Raw genomic sequence first — 6,000 nt, 5'->3', positions numbered from 1 at the left:
GAACAAACACCGATATATTTGTGTATCCAGGAAAGTGACTCCTAAAATCTTTTCATAATTACTTCTAGCTTTGTGTTTATCAGGGAGACACATGCATATGCCCATGAATTGTTTAACTGTACAAATGTCCTTTTTCCCTGTATAACAGATGCAAAAAGGGAATGGGAATGTTTTATAACTTAGGCTTTTAAATAGCAAATAAGTGGCTTACCTTCTCAGTTTGAGATTTTTGATTTTTGCATACTGCGTAATACTGAAGTATAAAAATAATTTTTTAGAAGTAATTACTTTTCCCTTTTTAAAAGGAACATAAACCCTCAAGAATATGATAAAACATCACAGTCGGTTTCAAATACTTTGCATCTTAATATGGTTGAAGTTAAGGCAGTAAGTAATTTCTGAGTTTTTCCCTTGAGCTGCGTAGTTCTTTTCATATGTAATTATTCTCTGAGTGCATTAGATAATGCTATGGTTCCCACAGCTGTATACACATCTATAAATCATTAATGAGGCAGTTAACTGAAACAAAACTATAAAAGATTTGCATTACCCGGCAGAACCCAGCCTTAATTGACTTCCAGTTATTTACAATTAATTTTTCCATTTGGAATAATGATTGCAAGCAGCTTACGAGTTTTTATTGCTCAGGAATTAGACGCTGACTGTTCACCAAAAGTTTTTACAGCAAGACTCTGTCAGTGGACAGTAACAAGCTTGAGGTAATCTTATTTTTACACACTCATATGCCCATACACCCCCTTATTGGTAAAGGAGACAGGTGGGAGGGGGCACGTGTAGTGAAATGGGGCCAGGAGTCAGTGGTAACTTTTCTGTTTATCACACACCTGAGCTTGACAACAATTAATTTCCTTTATAGCATCTAGCTGAAAGGCAACACAGTGAATAAAGCTGGCTACAGTTATGGGTAGAATAAACCGCATGCATGAAGAGTGAGTAAATACTTACTTCTCTCTACCCTACAAGACTGTAAGATAGAAACCAGAATAAATGATGCAAAGGCTGTCAAGTAAATATTAATCCATTATGCTATTTAAAAAATTACTTCTATAGAAATACAGAGTGCAGAGTATTAACTTAGTATTAGTATTAACTAATTAACCTCCTTAACTTGTGTTTGAGTGAGGCACAGAACTCCAGACTGTGTGTCAGTCTGGACATGCACAGCTAAAAGATCTGCTCTCTCTGCCATATAAGCATAACTCTCATAGACATTAATGGGCTGAGGATGTGTTCATCAGGAAAGGATGGCATGTTCAAATTCCTAATAAAACTTAATTCAAAAATAACTAGAGCCCATTTGCAGCAGCTGATGTTATCTTCATTATCTTTCCATCTTCAATTTTCAAACTTCCCAAGCAGACAGATCCCAGCAAGTGACTCCTGATCAGTTCTCTGTTTCTAAATCACAGCTATAAAATAAGTAAAATCTTATGTATTGGGGTGCACTATACTGGAACCACTACCACTGAAAATCAATCCTTCCATGAGACTGAGCAAATGATACCTTTAATTATTTCCTCTTGCTATCAATAGTGGATGCAAGATACATCAAATAAACTTTTAGTTATGTTTCTTTCTCCCCCCCTCAGATACAGCTGTCATGCTATTTTTGTCTTGTTTCAAAATAAATCATTTTGTTGTCCTTTGACTTCCATTTAGGGCTGTCTCTTTCTCTAAGCAAGGAACTGGAAGTAAAACCAGTGTTGTGAACAGAGAAAGGGCATCTGCAATGAGCATTAGGAGCTCTGATTTCTTTGAAAGTTGTATAGCCCAAAAGGTATACCCTGGTAAACATGGGAGAGTTTAATTCAGAGCGATGGTAAAGCTAATGGCTACTTCCTTCACCTTATCAATAGGTGCCAGCGAAAGGCTACTATAATTGATTTAGAAAATACGGGCCCCATCACCATCAAACACTTGTAACCTTGAAAATCTTGCAATCTAGTGCTGAAGTAATTTTTTTCGCAGGTTGTGTTCCGCTGGATTGTGTTACAATGTGCGGTGTAAAGTAACGTGACAAGACTAGACATGGGTCATTCAGTCTGTCAGTAATTCAGAGCTGGCAAATTGGTCCTCTCTCTTCACCAGTCCATGAACTTCACAGATATTTAACTTATTCATGCTACACTAGCCACCACATTATTTTAGCTGGAAAAGCTACTGTGATGTGTGAAATCTGAGAGGCTTTTCTATTTGAAATGGGGCTGGTACCAGATGAGCAAACAGTATTGTTATTTTCATTAAGATAACACATCCTGTCAACACGTAACATTGGCGGTTGCATTTCAAATAATTGTGCGCTCGACAAATCGTATAGCATAAATTTCTCTATTTTTTTACTGCGTTCGTGCTCCTTCTTATTTGGCTTGATTTCCTGGGCCGGGAGGAAGGAAGGCTTGTAGGGTCTTCTATTCTTTCTGTAAACTCAGAGCTCCGGTAACTCTTTATGCAAAGGTGATATTGCTGGCATTGATTTTCTTTTTTTTTTTTCCACTGAATGAGACTATTTTAATAATGCGAAACCTGTGAAGTCCAGCACATTCCTGGAAGTATTAAACTGATCAATCCCTTCTTTCTTATATGGATTCTGAACAGAGTCCGTTACTGCCCTTCTTCAAAACAGTGAAAAAGAAAGGCTTTGGAGTTTCTGGAGGGTTTGCTTTGAAGAAGCCAAAAATAATTTCAGTGAAAACAGAACTTTCATTTGGTGAAAATTTCTGTTTATTTGAAAAATTGTTACCTATCAAAAAATACGCGATTTACTTACCAGCTCTGTTATAAATCAGGAGTCTCAGTGCTGCAGTGTTTCTCATCACAATAGCAGACGTCTGTGACTCCTCGCAGTATTATGAGCGTGGCCTGGTTTTGATTTGGTTTCAGAGCCAGCGCTTGTGAATCAGGTCTGTGAATTCAACACAACTGCTTCTTGCTTTTCCCTTTCCCTCCCTTCCCCCCCCCCCCCCCCCCTTTTTTTTTCCAAGCTGGTATGAGCTGAACGTAACACATATTAGAACAAATAAAGAACTACAATCAGGGTGTGAGGAATTCATTTTTCCTTTGGAATGGAATCTCACTATTAAACTACCAGGAAAAAGCCATGAAAGGAATCAGTGTTTTTTCCACTGCTTTGCACATTGTAGAGTCATTTCAACATTGTAATATAGGTGTCAAATACTAATAAATCAGCTGCCAAATGCTATCAGATACTCACTTGCGCAGGTGTAAATGATCACATAAAATGCAAAGCGCTGATCCGACACCAGAGATCTCCAAGAACCATTTCTGTCTTCGCCAGTTTTATAGAGCTATTTAAAAAAATAAAAAGATCCAATAGGGGTTTATTCCTTGTCACTCAAGTTACCAGCTGCTTCTGGGCTTTCTTACTTTTTGGGATGTGGTTGCCCTCTGCCCCCTCACCCTCTCGCTTGACACCAAGGGAGAGAATGCAACAATTGCTTTGAACTGGTCTACAATGAAAAATATTGTTTCAAAATAATGTTATGAATGATAAATCATTTCTCCTGCTAAAACATCTCTGTAAGTGCCCCAGCATCATCAACTGATGGCAGCACAGCTCTGGGAATAAACGTATTTTCTGCTAATGGCAAAAATCATCAGGGGAAACATGAACCAGGTATTTCTTCCCGATCCAGAATGAAACATATGATTAAAGTTAAATGCCAAATCCTAGTGGCACTGGGTCAATTAAAGTTTATTTTTCATTCCTGTTTATTCTGTCCTCTCTTTTTAGCTAATTCATCTTGTTTCATTTAATACCAATGGTTTTTCCTTTCTGTTTGGCCACTTTGGTGGAAGGGGGAACAATTTGTTTTAGGCATGTGGCCTTTTGGTAATAAGATTAAAGCTTCAGGCAAGGCCCAGATCCCAAAACAAGAACTATGCAGGCCCTTCGTGAGTGTATTCAACACTCCAAAGACAGGGTCAGTGTACCATGACCCCAACCACTTCTTTGCCTCTCCAGCAGCACAGCCCCTGGCACCGTCCAAAGGCATCTGTAGCGTGGTGCCACACATACATGCACGTGCTGTTGTGACACTCGACCACTCAATGCATGATGTTTTGTAAGACTGTGCACTGTGAAAGCACTCTTAATCCCATTGATAGAAGATGTATTGCATTGTGGTGTTTGTTGTGAAGGAACTGTGATGCAAACTTTATTATGACAAAATGTTTTTGCCTAACAATTCAAAATTATTTTCTATCTGTTATTTCAGACTCGCTGGTGAAAAGTAAGTACATCTGTCTCACTGGTGGCTGACGGAAGTACACAGTGACTAATTAGCGATGGGCCAATTCTGTGTCATTGAATATAGACTTGCCACTTCCCTGGCTGTTTCATCTCCTGCATCCCTTTGACCAGCCAAAATTTATTCCAGCGTACTGGGCGCTTGCTGTGTTACCAGGAGCAGCAGGTACGTACGGCCTAACCTGTCTGAAATTGTTGTTTTTAAAGATAATGACCTTATTAAACATAGAGGCTGTCCCAGCCATGTTGGCACAGAGCTAGGTTCTCTTAGAGGTAACATCTGCAGTTAGTTGGGCAGATACACTACCCACAGAATTCATATCAAGAAGCGAGGGCAGCTTTGAGAGAGCACAAAGGTGAGCAATTACAGCAAAACCTTCCCACTGAATTGGCTCATTTAAATTGATTTCGATATACAAATGTAAGACTGCAGTAATTCGTAACAGCTCTAAATGCATCTTTATAAAACTGCCTTTTCTTCCATTCCAGACTCCAGGCATCAGACACCCTTATATGTAGTCAGAACTAAAGTAAAAATTAGTGATTTTACAAATGCCTAAACATTTGTAGTGTGTATAACAAATGATGGTGCCTGGCTTTAAAAAAACTCTAAATCCCTTTCCCTCTTCATTGCTCCTCACCCCAGCAAGGCACAGCAGTGCAGGCAGGATGCAGCTGGAAAGCAGGAAGGCTTTCTACCAGTATTACTGCCAGAGGTAACAGATCCTCAGCCCAGGGCCAGCGAGGCTGGGAATTGTCATGTCTGTAGCTTAGGGCTAAGTCTGTGCACACGTGCACACACACATGGGCACAGGAGCCGTTGTGGAGCTCAGCTGAGGCCAGGAAGGCAATTTGTAACAATTCCAGTTAGCCCACATTGTGTTATGTTACCAAAAATATCCTGTAAATAAATACATTAATGGGCCACTTACTTGTAGCTAGCAATTACTTAAACCTGTCTTCAGCTTTTAATGCACAGCCATGCATTTCCAAAGGAGAGTGTTCTTGCTGTGTATTACTATAGATCCAGATTTTAAATTGAGATTGGTCACTATTGATTGTTAGTTTATTATGATAGCCGTCTGCATTACACAAGATTCATAAAATTGCTGAAATATCCTCCATTAACTCACCTGCATATAGCCAAGATCACCTTGTGTCCAGCTAACACCAGCTTCACTAATAACCATTTCAGCAGCAATTCACAAACAAGGAGATGCTTTGTAGGAAACTGGAGCTGTCCCCGAGGCAGCTGCAGAGGGGTGGTGGGTGCTGCATCCCGGCCTCAGCAGAGCACCCCAGCCTTCAAACACCTGTCCCCACCCGAGTGTCATGCAGCCTGTGCACTGCATTGGAATGGTTTTGCAGCATCCCTCTGCTTCGCCACTTCTAGGAGGCGCTGAGGGCACAGGCACAGCCTAAGTCCTGCTCTTCTCAGGCTTCTTTGTCTGAAAAAAACCCAACCCCAAAAACAACCACTCAGAGGTGATGTCCCTCTGGGGCTACCAGCTCACCATTGCCTGTGCCTGGGTGCTGGACCACCAGGCAGGAAAGAGATCATGGGGTTACGCAGCTTTCTGAAAGCAACGCACACTGCCTTATGCTGGACATGGAACCACAGAGGACAGGGAAGGTTGGTTACTTTCCAGCTCCTTATAGCTTACTTTTACCTACGAAAGACGATTAATTCTTCCTTTAGTCTTGTCTTTTCT

This window comes from Lathamus discolor, chromosome 9, assembly GCF_037157495.1.
Source record: "Lathamus discolor isolate bLatDis1 chromosome 9, bLatDis1.hap1, whole genome shotgun sequence".
Taxonomy (NCBI): Eukaryota; Metazoa; Chordata; class Aves; order Psittaciformes; family Psittacidae; genus Lathamus; species Lathamus discolor.
The sequence above is the reverse complement of the archived record's forward strand: the minus strand, read 5'-3'. Positions refer to the sequence as shown.